General features: G+C 44.7%; 1 protein-coding gene across 1 annotated transcript in view; it reads right to left on the bottom strand.

Annotated features, from left to right (window-relative positions):
* The window catches only part of MYBPC3 (myosin binding protein C3), a 207008-nt gene that overhangs the window by 163340 nt on the left and 25493 nt on the right, over positions 1-18175 (bottom strand). The gene's annotated exons all lie outside the window — the stretch shown is intronic.

Below are 18175 nucleotides of genomic sequence, written 5' to 3'. Positions count from 1 at the left end.
TTATTTTTTTTTGCTACTGGGGAGATTTCCATTTACTTCCTGTCATATAGCCAAAACGGGAAGTGATAGAAAATCCCTCTAAAGTGAAGGAATCCCTGGTTGTTTTCCCTTTAACTTTCAATGAAATGACAAATAGGGTGAATCTCCCTAGCGGAGGCACAGACATAAATGAAGCCTGACAGGGGTTCTAATCCCTCTCCACTCTATCCAAAACTAAAATTGAGTTATACTTTAATACAGCCTCATCACATGGCAGAGCCAGGTGTATGGCACCACTCACAGTTAAAGCTCAATTGATCCCTTAGTGTAAATAATATAATTATTGTCCTTGTGCATTAAAACAAGAGGTGCCCATTGTCTTTGTTGGGACCCGGGTCTGGAACTGCAACTTGTGCTGTGTCTGGTGATGCCTCTTCTTGCTGAGCCACCTGAGATGCTGAATAGCACCTTATCTGTTACATTGGACAATCCTGCCTTGTGCCTTGTTTCTGCTGAACCTTGAACTCCTTTCTCCTCCCATCAACTTCCTGATTTTTAGCCATGCCTCTTAAATTCCTGTTTGGCAGATTATTGTGCTCTCTCAGCCATTTTCTTGTTGTCACTTCTGATGTCGTTCTTATCTCTGCTACCACTTACGATTCTGCTGAATTCTAACCTAGGACTACTTGTTACCAACCTTTGGCTTGTTTACTGACTATGCTTCTGCTTGATTCCTGCCCGCTATATGACCCCATGCTCACCACTGGGGCCTGGTAAAAACATGCAACAAAACCCATCTGCACCACCAGGAGCTCTGGTGAACACTGGTTAGTACTTAGACACCACATATCGGGTGAGCCTGCGTCATCCACCAGGATGCCCTGCTTGTGTACTTATCCAGCTGGTCAATGGAAGCCTCTCTACTGCTATAGCTACTGGCCTCCCTGACCTTGACAGGCTTAGAGTAGTAAAACAACCACAGCCTGAGTAAGCCCTTGCTCTCTGTGTAAAAGCAGTTGTCTCACTGCAGAGGTGCGATACACCCACTACTGATTTTGTTTTATTATTCTTCAATCAGCAAAGCTCATGCTCTTGGCCAATTGTCAGGGGCAAAGCCAATGGGGTGGGGGGTGGGGGGGGGGGTGGCAAAATACGGTTTCGCCTAGGGTGTCAAAAATCCTTGCACCTGCCCTGTACAGAATGCAAGGGCCTCACTCTGCAACATGCTGTCAGGAGGCAGGCTTTTCTACAAAGGCTGTGGCTGCTTTATAAAGAAAGCAAACTCTGGGACTTTAAACACATAGATGTTGATTTACTAAAACTGGAGAGTGCAAAATCTGGTGCAGCTGTGCATGGTAGCCAATCAGCTTGTTCAATTAAGTTTTGACAATAAAACCTGGAAGCTGATTAGTTGCTATGTAGAGTTGCTCCAGATCTTGCGATCTCCAATTTTGGCAAATCAACGCCATATTGTTTTTAGGAACCTGAAATGCATTTAGCTTATTTAAACCAAAAGGACAACTGGGTTTAAAGGATTACAGGGAGGTCCTCTCCCCACCCCCAGCCTGCTAACTGGGCAGAATTAGATCAGAAGAAGACTGATAAAAGTATCCCTCTGTTTATTCTGCTCACTCACCCTATCAGATTGTATCTTGGCAGAGCATTTGCATGCAGCTGACCTGAGTCATGAAAAATTATCTGAAGGGACAAACACAAAACATTTTCTTGAACAATACCAAAACAAATGATTTTAATTTAACCACTTGACCTCTGGAAGATTTACCCCCTTCATGACCAGGACATTTTTTTGCGATACGGCACTGCATTAATTTAACTGACTATTGCGAGGTCATGCGACATTGTACCCAAATAAAATGCATGTCCCTTTTCCCCCCACAAATAGAGCTTTCTTTTGGTGGAATTTGATCACCACTGCAGTTTTTATTTTTTGCGCTATAAACAAAACAAGACCAACAATCTAAAAAAAAAAAATATTTTTTACTTTCTGCTATAAAACATATCCAATAAAAAAGGGCAATATGAATCCTGCTATGTGTTTTTGGTAAAAAATAATCTTAATAAGCATATATTGATTGGTTTGTGCAAAAGTTATAACGTCTACAAATTATGGGATATATATTTAGTCTTTTACTAGTAATGGCTGCGATCAGCGACTTATAGCGGGACTGCTATATTACAGTCGAGACACTGACACTTTTTGGGGACTAGTGACACTAATACAGCAAACAGTGATAAAAATATACACTGTCACTGTATAGCTGAATGACGGCCACAGCGTGGACATGGATTTCTGCTCCCTCCTCGCGCCCTGCAGGGCGTGCGCGGCACACAATGTGATCACCGAATCGCTGAGACTCGGGTGATCACAGATCCGAGTAAGGGGCTGGTCCCCTTACCATGTGATCAGCTGTTGGCCAATGACAGCTGATCACATGATGTAAACAAAAGCTTGGTAATCCTTAGCCGATCGCCAGCTTATATGCAAGGGACATTGGTCCTGAAGAGGAAGAGGCAATTATGCCTCATCTCTCCCCACCAGTACTCCCTGCCACTGCCACCTGCCAGTGCCCACAGTGCCCACCAGTGCCACCTATCAATGCCCATGAGTGCCACCTATCAATGCCCAGAAGTTGTGCCAATCAGTACCACCTAGCAGTGCTGCCTATCAGTGTAACCGATCAGTGCCCATTATTGCCACCCATCAGTGCCCATCACTGCCACCCATCAGTGCCGCCTCATCAGCGTAAATCAATGCAGGAGAAAAATTACCCGTTTGCAAAATTTTATAACAAAATATAAAAAAATAAATACATTTTTTTTTTTAATTCGGTCTTTTTAAAAATTTTTAACAAAAAATAAAAACCACAGAGGTGCTAAAATACCACCAAAAGAAAGCTCTATTTGCTGGAAAAAAATGATAAAAATTTAATTTGAGTACCGTGTAGCACGACCGCGCAATTGTCATTCAAATTGCATCAGCACTGAAAGCTGAAAATTGGTCTGGACAGTAGGGGGGGTTTAAGTGCCCGGTAAGCAAGTGGTTAAAGTGGAACTTAAAGTGGTTGTAAACCCTCCCCCACAACTTTGTCCCATGTCCCAGCATAAAAAAACCCTAATGAATACTGCTTGTAGATATCTCCTTACTTGCTTGTTGTAATCCTTGTTGTTCTGTAGAATGAAGTCACTGAGCATGCCCAGATCTCCCCTGATTTAAGGCACACTCTCTATGTCTTATCTATCTGTTATCAGGACTTCCTAAGGCACAACACTGAACTCTGCTAATCACTCGGAGCTTGCTCCTACACACCATGTGACCATGTAACATGACATACAGTCTAAACTTGGCCATTACTGCAGTCTTATGAGCTGAAGCTGATAAGTCTGACAAAGGGAAACATTAGACATCGGCACAAGTAAATACTATGAAATAAACAAGTAAGCTATGAACAGGGAAGCAGGGTTGCCATAGAAACGTTGGATTGAGAAGGAGGCTTGGTTAACAGTACAGGAAGTGCTCAATGTAAGGGCGGAAATACACTCCACTGTGGACTCAGAAAACAATACTTAAGATGACGTTGCCTAACCCCTGGAAACACGTTTTTTAAAGTTTCTTTAAACAGTAAGTAATATGCGATTTGGGCTGGATTACAGTGGCTGTAGTCTGATATGATATAATGACTTATTATAATGGACTAAATGAAGAGAAGCATCAGAGTGGGAGAGTTTACTTCCTCTTTAACTCTCTCAATCAACATTGTTGTTTTTTTAATCTATTTATTTTTAATCCTCCTGCTGCTAGCATTAGTAAATAGATCATAATTGTTTTAAACTTTGTTTTTACGTTTCTTCAGTTACTTCCTGGTTTCCTGCCTAGGCAAATAATGTCATACATCCCAGGAGTCTTCAGGAGGGGAGGAGGGGTTTTCTCACCTAAACACACCCTCCTGTATTTATACTCGAGCTAAGGGCAGAATGAAAATGCTACATGAATCCTTTGCCCTTACTCAAGATGGCCACAGCCAGAAATCCTGGGGGGGGGGAGGGGGATTTTTCAAACAGATTTCTCACAAAAATAAAGCATGGTGACATGGGTGGATGGAGTGGTTTGCTTTGAATAATAAAAATTAATTAAATAGCATTTTTGGTTTGTGTTGTTTAGATGTAGTGAAGATTTGCTTTAAAAAATACATATCAGCATTAATCAGTGTCTTTTCTATCCCCGTAGACACCTTGTCTACCTGAAATACATTTTTTTTTTTTTTTTTTTTTAGAAGAGTCAAAGTAAAAGTACAAACACTTCCATTTTCCTAACAGGAACTGAATGTGTCAACCTGTAAACTTGCTTGCACCATCAAAATTCTCCCAGTTCCTCTTTTGTAGAATATTCCTTTTACTTTCTATGCTATTTATACATATTTCACAAATACCCCCATTGCAGAACATTCCTTGTTTGCAAAAGACAAAAAAGTATGTAGCATAGCAGTATATTCATCTCATAAAGAGGGCTGGACAAACAGAGCCAGTAAGCCAAATTTCCAAAAGCACAATTTCAGCAACAAGGTAAACTGATCGTAATATCCAGCAAAAATTTGCAAGATGCTAAAGTCTGATGCTAAAGTTTTTTTTTCAAATCCAATGCACAGAGTTTAGCAGATTTTATTAAGATATAATTCTCCTATTATAAATATGTGATCATGATGATTATGATGGTGATGATGAAAATGTTAAGCATTCTGTTTGGTTCATTTTGACGCAGCGAATTGGTTATTTTGTCTCATGGCTTTTAAACCACTTTCTGACTGGGCTACAGCAGAAAGATCGCTACAGCGCGGTCATCCGGTTCTGGGAGGGCGTCTATTGATGTCCTCCCACAACTTGCCTATCTGTGCGTCCCGGGCGTGCTCTGTGATCCCTGCTTTTCAGATACAGCTCATCATAGATTAAGGTAAAGGGACAATCACAGCAGCCCCTTCCTATGTGATCAGCTGTGTCCAATCACATGTAGGCAAATGCCGATTATTGGCATTTCCTTTCCTCAACGTGGTCACAGCTATCGTTTGAGAGGTGACATTTACACTGATAATCAGGGCCAGTGGCGTCACTAGGGGTTGGCTTTTGGGGCTATAGCCCCGAGTCTCTGCAGGGGTCCCCAAGGGGAGGGGAGGCTCTCTGGGTACCCTGATTTTAAGGGGGAGGCTCTCTGGGGACCCTGATTTTAAGGGGGAGGCTCTCTGGGGACCCTGATTTTAAGGGAGAGGTTTTCTGGGAACCCTGATGTAAGGGGGAGGCTCTCTGGGGACTGTGATGTAAGGAGGAGACTCTCTGGGGAACCTAATATAAGTGGGGTGTGCTCTCTGGGGACCCTGATGCAAGGGAGTGCTCTCTGGGGACTCTGATGTAAGGGTGGGCTCTCTGGGGACTCTTATGTAAGGGGGAAGCTCTCTGGGGACCCTGATGTAAGGGGGGCGGGGCTCTCGGGTGACTCTGATGTAAGGGGGAAGCTCTCTGGGGACCCTGATGTAAGGGGGGCTCTCTGGGGACCCTGATGTAAGTGGGGGGGGTTCTCTGGAGATATATACACACAGACGTATATTACTGTATATACATGTGTATGCCTGTCCAAGCGTACGACTTTCTTTAGTACGCTGCTATGGGTCTAGCTCCAGATCTTTTATAGACCTAGTAAGGCCCCTGATCAGGGCACTAATTATCAGTGCTGCCCCATCTGTGCCAATCAGTGCAGCTTATCTGTGCCCATCAGTGCAGCATATCAGTGCCCATCAGTGCTGTCTAGCAGTGCCCCCTTATCAGTGCAGCCTCATAAGTTCCTCCTCATTAGCGCCCATCAGCGCAGCTTATCAGTGCCCATCAATCCCGCCTCATCAGTGCCCATCAGTGCAGCCTCATCAGTGTCCATCAGTGCAGCCTCATCATTGCCCATCAGTGCACCCTCATCATTGCCCATCAGTGCAGTCTCATCAGTGCCCATCAGTGTAGCCTCATCAGTGCTCATCAGTGCCCATCAGTGTAGCCTCATCAGTGCTCATCAGTGCCCACCAGTGCAGCCTCATCAGTGTCTATCAGTGCAGCCTCATCAGTGCCCATCAGTGTAGTCTCATCAGTGCTAATCAGTGCCCATCAACACAGCCTCATCAGTGTCTATCAGTGCAGCTCATCAGTGCCCATCAGCACAGCCTCATCAGTGTCTATCAGCGCAGCCTCATCAGTGCAGCCTCGTCAGTGCCCATCAGTGTAGCCTCATCAGTGTCCATCAGTGTAGCCTCATCAGTGCAGCCTCATCAGTGTCTATCAGCGCAGCCTCATCAGTGCAGCCTCGTCGGTGCCCATCAGTGTAGCCTCATCAGTGTCCATCAGTGTAGCCTCATCAGTGCTCATCAGTGCAGCCTCATCAGTGTCTATCAGTGTAGCCTCATCAATGGACATCAGTGAAGAAGAAAAATTACTTATTTTCTAAAGAGATATTAAGAAAAAGGGATTATTTCAAAATTTTCTGTCTTTTTTTTGCTTGTTTAGCAAACAATAAAACCCCCGGTGGTGATTTAATACCACCAAAAGAAAGCTCTATCTGTCTAAAAACAAAATGATAAAAACATTTCATACGGGTGAAAATTGTCCTGGTCAGGAAGGGGGTGAATGTGCCCAGTAGGTAAGTGGTTAATCTCCATGGTGTTCATATTACAGCCGTGTGCTAATGATAAATAGGATTGTACTCTTCTTGCATTTGTGCTGTAAACCAATGAGTCCTGTCTGCTTATGGCTATGCTTGTGCAGCCCTCATGCATGCTGCTTTTAGGGTTCCCTGAAACATATGAACAGAAGCACTGATCATACAGTTCTGTGAATTCTAAAACCTTGCTCACATGGACATCACTTGTATAAGAGCAGTGTGTACAGACAGCTTTTACTTAGTTTTTGCAGAGGTTTCAGAAATATTTGATGAAGCCTCAAGCAGCCTTTCTCAACCAAGGTTCAGTGGAACCCTAGAGTTCCCCCAGTGGTGCTAGGGATTTCTTAAAGTGGTTGTAAACCCTTACAAACCACGTTGACCTACAGGCAAGTCTAGATTAAGGCTTATCTGTAGGTCCAAGAAATATCTCCTAAACCTACACGGTTTAGGAGATATTTGGCGAAAGACAGGCACCGCTGTCTACGGCACATGCCGCTGTCTGACCGCCAATGTAAGAAGCATTCTTCCCACTGACCACCGATGTAAGGAGCATTCTTCCCACTAATGTAAGGAGCATTCTTCCTAATGATAGCCAATGTAAGATGCATTCTTCCCTCTGACCGCAAATGTAAGGAGCCTTTTTGCCACTGACCGCTGATGTACTAAGCATTCTTCCCACTGTTTGCCAATGTAAGAAGCATTCTTCTCACTGACCGCCAATGTACTAAGCATTCTTCCCACTGACCGCCAATGTAAGACGCATTCTTCCCTCCAACCACAAATGTAAGGAGCATTCTTCCCACTGACCATTAATGTAAGGAGTATTCTTCCCACTGACCGCTAATGTAAGATGCATTTTTCCCACTGACCGCCGATGTACTAAGCATTCTTCCCACTGATCGCCAATGTAAGAAGCATTCTTCCCACTGACCGCAAATGTAAGGAGCATTCTTCCCACTGACCGCAAATGTAAGAAGCATTCTTCCCACTGACCGCAAATGTAAGGAGCATTCTTCCCACTGATCGCCAATGTAAGGAGCATTCTTCCCACTGACCGCCAATGTAAGGAGCATTCTTCCCACTGATCGCCAATGTAAGGAGCATTCTTCCCACTGACCGCCAATGTAAGAAGCATTCGTCCCACTGATCGCCAATGTAAGGAGCATTCTTCCCACTGATCGCCAATGTAAGAAGCATTCTTCCCACTGACCGCTAATGTAAGATGCATTCTTCCCTCCGACCGCAAATGTAAGGAGAATTTTTCCCACTGACTGCCGATGTACTAAACATTCTTCCCACTGATCGCCAATGTAAGAAGCATTCTTCCCACTGACCGCAAATGTAAGAAGCATTCGTCCCACTGACCGCCAATGTACTAAGCATTCTTCCCACTGACCGCCAATGTACTAAGCATTCTTCCCACTGACTGCCAAAGTAAGAAGCATTCTTCTCACTGACTGCCAATTTACTAAGCATTTTTCCCACTGACCGCTGATGTACTAAGCATTCTTCCGACTGACCGCCAATTTAAGAAGCATTCTTCCCACTGACCGCCAATGTAATAAGCATTCTTCCCAATAACTGCCAATGTAAGAAGCATTCTTCACACTGACCGCTAATGTAAGGAGCATTCTTCCTACTGACCACCACTGTAAGGACCGTCCTTCCCAATGACAACCGATGTAAGGAGCATTTTTCCCTCTGACCGCAAAGGTAACAAGCATTCTTCCCACTGACCACCAATGTAGGGAGCATTCTTCCCAATAACCACCAATGTAAGACGCATTCTTCCCACTCACCCCCAATGTAAGGAGCATTCCTCCCAATGACCACTGGGGTAGGAGGACACTACAGTTTTCACTGTATTTTTTCCCTGTTCTGCTGCCTGCAGCCTGTGAAAGTCTATGAGAGACTGAAAACACTGGAATCTCAGGCCTGGTGGCTGATCACGGAGGTCTAAACTGACGGACGGAATTTTGTGGCTATGAGCAATATCTTCCCAGCCTGCCTTTGTCTCTGATGATTTTATAAATAAGCTCTATGATGTGTTACAAACTGAAAGAACAATTTATTTATTTATTATTTATTTATTACAGGTACATATAAAGCACCATCAATTACAAAGCACTTTTAAATATATTGTAAATTCAAAACAGTCCCTGCACTCAAGGAGTTTACAACAGAAGGTCCCTAACTCACATTCATACATACATATATTAGGGCCAATTTAGACGGGATTCAATTAACCTACCAGCATGTCTTTGGAGTGTGGGAGGAAACCGGAGCACCCGGAGGAAACCCACACAGGCACAGGAAGAACATGCAAACTCCAAGCAGATAGTGCCATGACTGGGAATTGAACCGACAACCCTAGTGCTGCCAGAAGTGCTAACTACTTATTACCATAATAGAGAAGCTCTATGAAAGCCATGTTTCTGTACAACAGATTATTTATATAAATTAGATCTTCACCGTGTGCGTCTTTAAAAATTCCCTATTTAAAAATATTTTAACTTCCCCTAAGTGGTGTATTTTCACTTATGTTCTGTAAAACAGAACTAATATAGTCTATCCATAAATACAGTATATTTATTTCCATCTCCACAATATAAGGTCCTTTTCACATGGACAATGCTGCTGACTGGAAATCTAGGGTGGATATTTTTGCAATATTTTTACTGACAATTGTGCGGTCGTGCGATGCTGTACTTAAATCAAATTGATGTCCTTTTTCCCCCACAAATACAGCTTTCTTTTGGTGGTATTTGATCACCTCTGCAGTTTTTATTTTTTGCGCTATAAACAAAAAAAGACCGCCAAGTTTAAAAAAAAAAACAATATTTTTAACTTTATGCTATAAAACATACCAAATAAAAAAAAAAATGTAAAAATCAAATGTATTCATTAATTTAGGCCAATATGTATTTTGCTACAAGTTTTTAGTAAAAAAATCACAATAAGCATATATTGATTGGTTTGCGCAAAATGTTAGCGTCCAAAAACTGTGGGATATATTTATGGAATACTTATTAATGTATTTCTTCTTTATTAGTAATAGCGGCGATCAGCGAATTTTAGTAGGACTGCAACATTGTGGCAGACAAATTGGAGACCTAACTGACACTTATTTGAGGACCAGTGACCCCCCATACAGTGATCAGTGTTAAAAAAAATATGCACTGTCACTGTGCTAATGAAGGGGTTAACATCAGGGGCAATCAAAGGGTTACATGTGTCCCTAGGGAGTGCTTTTTAACTGTGAGGGGGGTGCTTTGACTGGGGTAAGACAGAGATCTGTGTTCCTGTGTAGCAGAAACACAAGATCTCCATCTTCCCTACCCACAGGACAGCGATCTGCCTTGTGTACATAGGCAGACCGCTGTTCTCGTGGGTCTGCCGGACCCGCTAATTGGCTCCCACTGTGTGGGAGTAGGTCACCGGTAGTGTGCACGTGCCACAGACCCAGTGCGCGAAATCACATACAGGTACGTGATTTTGCGCAGGAGGGCTGCCCTCCTGCAGTATATCTGCTTGGGTGGTCCAGAAGGGGTTAAAAGGATAGTTCACATTCACAAAAAAACCTGGCTATGTAGTTAAAGAGGGATTTCACTGTGAAAAAAATTATTAAAAGCCAGCAGCTACAAATACTGCAGCTGCTGACTTTTAATAAATGGACACTCACCTGTCCCGGGGTCCAGCAATGTCGGCAGCCGAGGCCGATCAATCGCTCGGCTCTCGGCTGCTGCCACCACCATTTTAAGTGAGGGAATCAGGAAGTGAAGCGTTGCAGCTTCACTTCCCGGTTCCCTACTGCGCATGCGCGAGTCGCGCAGCGCAATGGGAATTGTCCGCGCTGTCTCTGGGACCCGTGTGTGTCCCAGCAGACAGCGCACCGGGACAGGAAGAGGCATAGACTCCCATGGGAGTCTATGCCCGGACGTGGGTGCAAATACCTGTCTTAGGTATCTGCACCCCCCTCCCCCCTGAAAGGTGCCAATTGTGACACCGTCAGCACCAACATATAAACAAACATATTAAATAATATCACACTATCTCGGAAGTTACATTTATCTTCTGGGTCTTGGTAGCTGGAAATGAGAAAAGGAGATCTGGAGGGCCAGTGGTTGGTGCAATTGCATGTGGCAGTATACTTGTGAATCATCACAACTGTGATTTGAGGAACTAAAAAGGGTTATACCCTTAAAGAGGAAGTAAAGGCAAAAAAAATAAAAATAAAAAACACACCCTGTAAGGCAAATGCTATGCATACTAGCTCATTATGAATAACTTACCTGAGAACGAAGCCCCCGAAGCGGTCCTCCATCTTCCTCTTCGCCATTGCCATGTATCCCAGAGCGACTTCTGGGTCTCACTGCTCCGGCGCTGTGATTCGCGGGAGCCGCGATGATGTCACTCCCGCGCATGCGCAGGGGAGCCGACACTCGCGGCCTGCCCGGTGCGCCTGTGCGCCGCTGTCTTCGGGTAAATATCTTCTAAACCGTATAGGTTTAGGAGATATTTCTTGGACCTACAGGTAAGCCTTAATCTAGGCTTACCTGTAGGTCAAAGTGGTTTGTAAGGGTTTACAAGCACTTTAAAATCATCATAACATGTATGGTTGGTAAGTGTGCATTTTGTATACACTGTAGTGGAGAACTATTAGAGGGAGTTTTATGCACTTTATAATCAGAAGACATGGTGGTTGGAGATTCTTATAAAAGGACTATTCACATTTCTTAGGAACTTTTTTCATTCTCTGCATATCCATACCTCCCAACATTTTGAGATGGGAATGAGGGACACCTACTAACAAATGTATTTAGGCATAGGGCACGCCCCCTGCCACACCCCCTTCAAGGAGAATTAACCAAAAAAAGTTAATTAAATCTACAAGGACTTTTTTTACCACTATTATTCCTTTATATTGGCTTTTAAAATGTACAAATGTAACAATTTAGAAATTGGATGAAAGGTTTAGAACTGGGAAACACTTTTTGAAAGATAAATAGTGCATTTTATATTAGGGCTGTTACTGATTAAATTTTTCGTGTTCGATTAATTGATTTTTTTTTTTAACCGATTAATCGACTAAGTTATAACGCACATACAGATCCAACTACTTTTAGCTGATCTCCTTGCATTTCAACTCTGCATTAGTCAGTGGTAAATGTGGTATACACTGTATACAATCACCCGACACTAGTTAGTTTCCACAATCCATGACTTAACTTCACAGTTCACACAAATACGTTTTAAATTCAAACTGTAGCACTGATATAAGTAATTTTTTTTCCACAGTAGCGTGACAATCCCTCCACCTCTTGTCTAACTAATCACTCTCACCTTATGGCATGGACCCCTGTGCAAACAGGTGGTCATGTGAGCGGGTATCAAAAGGCTTAATACAGACCATAAACTTCTCTCACATCTCCTTAGATCTCAGCAAGGACGCCAGCTCATGGGTAGAAAGAAAAGATCTAAGTGCTCACTGCTTAAGTATAAGATTTAATTTTTGTGTTCAAACACAAACTACTCACATAAAGATGATAAAAACACAGCATGTAAAGCCGACAATCATGTTAGTTCCGTAGGGCAGCAGCGGGTGACGTCATGCATAGCTCCTCTCCCGTACGTGTTACGTTCAATCAGAACTTCAACGTCACTGGACTCCTCCCCCTTCCCTTCGTTAGCAGACGGAGGCACTTGGGGAAGGGGGGAGGAGTCCAGTGACGTTGATGTCCGTGACATCACCGGATCTCTGAGGGAACTCCCTGAAGACCCGGAAACCGGCGCAGAGGTGAGTACCGATCAAAAGAACTTTGATCGATCAAAAAATGTATCGATTAATCGAGGAATTAATCTTTAATTTCCACAGCCCTATTTTATATACAACTATACAGATCAGACCAAAATAAGGGACAAGTGAGGAGGAATGAGGGACAGTGGAACATTGCTCCAAATCAGGGACAGCTGGAAGCTATGCATATAAAATGATTTTTATGGATTGATGTATAGCACATATTATATTTATGTGGTTTACGTGCGATTTGCTTTGAGAAGCTGAGGATGTGTGCTAGTGCCTGACTTTCTTATTCACTTTTTTTATTTTGAGGTGTTTATTCACTTAAAGGCGCAGCTTAACACGTGTACAAAGCGCCCTGAAATAGGCGCTGCTGTGTTTCCAGTGTGAAAGGAGCGGTGCGCTTGCAGGACGTTAAAAAGAAAACTGCAAGCAGCACCTTTGGAGCTCCTGCCCAAATCAATGGGGCAGCATGGCTATACTGCTAACAAAGTGCCTCTTTGCAGGCTGGTTTAAACCCTTTTCAGGAATTAGCGGGGGTTAAAACCACCCCGCTAGCGGCCGAATACCACCGCTTAAACTACGGTAAATCGTTGCTAAAAATATTGCCGTTTTACCACCGATGCCGCTCCCGCCCCACACATGGGAATTGAGTACTGATGGAAGAATACAGAGTTCAAAGCAATAGAGCCCAATCCAGGATGACTCAAAACAACCGGTATGCAAATTCTAATGCCTCGTACACACGATCATAATCTCCAACAACCAACCGTGGATTTATTTCCGATGGATGTTGCCTCAAACTTGTCTTGCATACACACGGTTGCACAAATTTTGTTGTAAATTCCGAACATCAAGAACGCGGTGACGTGCAACACGTACGATGAGCCGAGAAAAATTTAATTCAAAAGCCAGTGTGGCTCTTCTGCTTGATTCCAAACATACGTGGACTTTTGTGCGTCGGAATTGTGTACACACACTCGGAAGTTACGACAACAGATTTTGTGGTCGGAAAATTTGAGATCCAGCTCTCAAACATCTGTTGTCAGAAATTCTGACCCGAAATGTCAGATGGAGCATACACATGGTCGGGACTTCCAACAACAAGCTCACATCGAACATTTGTTGTCGGAAATTCCGATCGTCTGTATGCGGCATTTACATTTCTGGAAATCAACCTGAGAAGAAAATCCCATCCCCTGTCAAAATGCTACAAAGAAAGACCATTGCTCTCTGTGTGAAATGGGTGGTCTCTCTGCTGACATCTGACATGCCCCCGCTGAGTCAGACCTATAGATCTGCAATCAGCAAAGCTCATGTTCTCTGCTGATTTAAGAGCTGATACTGACTTAGCAGGGATCGCGTCAGACCTGTTAAGAGACCAAACACAGAGCAAGGGTCCTTCTCTGCAGCATGCTGGCAGAGGACAGGCCTTTCTACTAGGGTTGCCATCAAACCCAGACACTTTAGCGGCGCACAGCATTTTTTTTTTAATATAGTATAAACTATACATACTGTATATTTTGCAATTAAATAACATTTCTAATAATATGAAGTTAATCACAAGTGTCCCCTTTTACGTCTGAACCTGCAGAGTTCCCCTTTTACGTCTAAACCTACACTGTAAGGGGCGACTCTGAAAACATTCATGTAAGGGAGAATTTGGGGGACTCTGACATAAGGGGTGCTCAGGGAACTCTGATGCACGGAGAGGAATCTGATGTGAGGGGGAAAACTGTGGCCTCTGGTGTAAAGGGGAACTCTGATGTAAGGGGTGCTCTGAGAACCCTGATTTCCTAGCCCTGTAGCCAATGTAGCTACATCCCTTTGCCACATACATGGAAACACTCTGTGACTTGTCAATTAATCTATGGGCCGCATTGCCGAGCCCTTGGCTTCAGTCTCTCCTGCGGGCACATTCTCTTTGCAAATCTTGAGCCTATTGAGGCTTTTTGCTTATTTTGAGTAAAACCTTTTGTATATGAGAATGGAGGCACCTACAGATTTGTGCAACCCGTTTTTTCCTTACACAGAAGATTGTGAAGGGTGGACCAAAAGGGAAGTAGTCATGGTCAAATACCAGTCTGGGACAAAGCCACACAAACCGATGACAGGCATTTGTATGAAATGGTCCCAGTACATCTATCTTTGATTTAATATCTCAGAATTATCAACTTACCACCCAACTTTTTGCTCTTCACCCCTGAGGAAAGTTTTCAGCAACTAGAAATGCATCGGTTGTGGGGTCATCAGCTTAGAGTATGATTAATATTTATTGGTTGTTTTTTTTTTTATGTAATTATGTGTTTATAACATTTTGCTACACCATTGGGACACTGTTTGCTTAGTGGTCCCTCTGGTTTTAATGTATTCATGTGTATCTTTTGTTCTGTATTTGTTAATAAAATATTTATGTTTTTGATTTGTGTGTGGTGTTGGTGGTCACTTATAATCCCATTTATATAGGGGGATTTTTTTTGTTCAGCCTGAATAATGTGTCCAGGTTTCAGGCAGTTTGAAACCCGGACACATGATTTCAGACCCGAACTGTCCGGGTGAATCCTGGACAGGTGGCAACCCTACTTTCTACTCAGGTTGTTGCAACTTACCAAAGAAAATAAGCCCTTATTCACACATGTACTTAATCATACAACAACGTCAGGGCAGTGTTTTGCCTGTACAGAATGCACAGGTGTTCTGTGCATCCACTTACAGGCAATACCATTCATGCCAATTGAAACACAGCCGCTGGGCAGACACAGAGGCTGCTCCCAATTCGACATCTGTGCAGGTTCCGAACGCACACTGGGAGTTATTTACTAAAGGCAAATCCACTTTGCACTGCAAGTGCACTTGAAAGTGCACTGAAAGTGACCTTGGAAGTAAAGTCACTTTATATCCGAGGGGGACATGCAGAGCTTCCCCTTAGATTTAGAGCGACTGAACTTCCAAGTGCACTTTCAGTGCAAAGTGGATTTTCCTTTCGTAAATAACCCCCAGTGTCTGCATTCAGGGACCTGCATCTGCATGCACCCACACAGATGTCAAATTGTCCATGCAGCTGCACCTATTGACATGAATAGGACTACCTGCACACAGATACACAAAACACCAGTGCATCCTGTGCAGGCTAAACATGGCCCTCACACAGCTGTATGCAATGCCAATGTGACCTAAAACTTTGCACATCTGATGTTTTGCTGCATCTGAAATGTAAAACATTTGTTGTTTTTGGAGTCCATGCGGCTGTAATGCTTAGTTTACACTTGAGCTTGGAGGTCACAACAAGTGGACAGTTATGCACCTTTATTACCGCCCCCCACAAGCTGCATACACAGCTGTACCTAGGTAAACAATTGCTGCAGCCACAAAAGTCTGCACCGTGGTGAAGCAGAGATTATTCCCCATGTCACATTCAGGGGGCAGTACCGCCCACTAAACACAGCCTGCTAAAATTAATAGGGGCATGCCGCAACCAGCTCGCAACCTCATACTGTACATCGCATGCAGTTGCAGAGTGGTGGTGTGGCCTTTTAGGGGTTATGCAGTAGATGTAGAGCACATGAGCTCCAAGGCTCACAGAGCCCAATGTGTACTAACTGCACACAAAAGGGATTTTTTTTTAGGAAACACTCCTTAGTCATCTTTTGAGTTGCAACTGTGCTTGTCATTTGTGGCTGCTTCTAAAGGAAGATCAGCATATGGCCTGTGGCTTAGGGTTGCCATCTGTACGGGAATGACTCAGACAGTCCGGTTTTTGACAGATGTGCCTGGGTTTGTATCCTCCTGTAACCCGGACATCACAGCATAAGCTCCAGTCCCAGGCAGTGTGGAAAGTACCTGCAGCCCTTCACCAGCACCAAGCCCTCACATGCCGCCCTGCTGAATGCGCTCTCTCCTGAGTCCCACCAGCACCACTCCCCCTGCTCCTGTAGCTATAGTGCCTCATCTTGCTCCCCCGCTCTGATACGCTCTCTCCCACCATCTGTAACCCCCCCCCCACCTTCAGCAGGGAGCAGCACTCCCGAGTGAGCCCACCATCTCTCCCCCCCCCCCCCCCACCCCTCCATGTGCCGATCAGAAAATGCAGGACGCTCTCTACCACCACCAGCACTTGTCCATCCCACGTTCCCCCTGTCCATCCCACGGTCCCTCTGTCCATCCCACTGTCCATCCCACCACTCCCCTGTCTACCCCACCACCCCTCTAACCACTCTGCAGCCCCCCCCCCCGCATCCACTTTGCTGCCTCCCCCTGTGCATCTCACTAGTGTGGGGTTCTTTGGGGTGCTGTGGTTAGGGTGGTCCACTTTGTGGTGCCTTAGATGATGGACTGATTTGGAGTGTTGAGATAGAACAGGCCACTTGTGTGTGGTGTTGATAGTGTGGGTTGCTATAGGCAGGATGGGCTACTTTGAACTGTTAGTGGATGGTTTGGGTGCAGTGGATAGTAAGGGGTGTTGCAGGTAGGGTGGGTTAATTTCGGCCCCTTCCACAGTTAAGGCAATGATGCTACACCCTCTGTTTGCCTTGGTGTACACAGCACACTGTATTACTACTCTCTTTAAGCCACCCAAAGGTGTCCGAGGCCTTTTACAATCCTATTGCCTATATACTGTATACTACAAAAAAAATGCTGTCAGCCAGAAAAGAGTTCCGGTTTGGCTTGAAGAAAAGATGGCAACCCTACTGGGGCTGCTCAGTCTTGGCATAGTGGTTAAGATACTGGATCCTCCCTTCTGGTTGACCGAACTGTTGAATGTCCCTTCAATCAATCCCCCCTCCTCTGTACTGTCTGTCCTCACCATTAACGGTCCTCATCTGCACTCCCTGTCCCCATCAACAACTGCCATCCTCTTTACTGTTTCACTCCACTACAAACTGCCCCCTCTGTACTGGCTGACACCACCACCAACTGCCCCCCTCTTTACTGCTTAGCTCCACTACCAACTGCTCCCCTTTGTACTACCTTACCCCCCCCCCCCATAAACTGCTCCCCAATTTACTGTCTGTCCCCACCATCAACTGCCCCCATGTACTGTCTGCCCCCACCATCAACTGCCCCCCCCCATGTACTGCCTGACCCCACCATCAACTGCTACCCATGTTCTGCCTGACCCCACCATCAACTGCTCCCCATGTACTGCCTGACCCCACCATCAACTGCTACCCATGTTCTGCCTAACCCCACCATCAACTGTTTCCCATGTACTGCCTGACCCCACCATCAACTGTTTCCCATGTACTGCCTGACCCCACCATCAACTGCTCCCCATGTACTGCCTGACCTACCATCAACTGCTCCCCATGTACTGCCTGACCCACTATCAATTGCTCCCCATGTACTGCCTAACCCCACCATCAACTGTTTCCCATGTACTGCCTGACTGCACCATCAGCTGCTGCCCATGTACTGCCTGACCCCACCATCAACTGCTACCCATGTTCTGCCTAACCCCACCATCAACTGTTTCCCATGTACTGCCTGACCCCACCATCAACTGTTTCCCATGTACTGCCTGACCCCACCATCAACTGTTTCCCATGTACTGGCTGACCCACCATCAACTGCTCCCCATGTACTGCCTGACTCACCATCAATTTCTCCCCGTGTACTGCCTAACCCCAGCATCAACTGTTTCCCATGTACTGCCTGACTCTACCATCAGCTGCTGCCCATGTACTGCC

The sequence above is a fragment of the Lithobates pipiens genome, unplaced genomic scaffold (assembly GCF_037356315.1).
Source record: "Lithobates pipiens isolate NorthernLeopardFrog02 unplaced genomic scaffold, aLitPip1_a1.2 Scaffold_10, whole genome shotgun sequence".
Taxonomy (NCBI): domain Eukaryota; kingdom Metazoa; phylum Chordata; class Amphibia; order Anura; family Ranidae; genus Lithobates; species Lithobates pipiens.
This window is presented reverse-complemented; position numbering and strand designations above follow the sequence as displayed.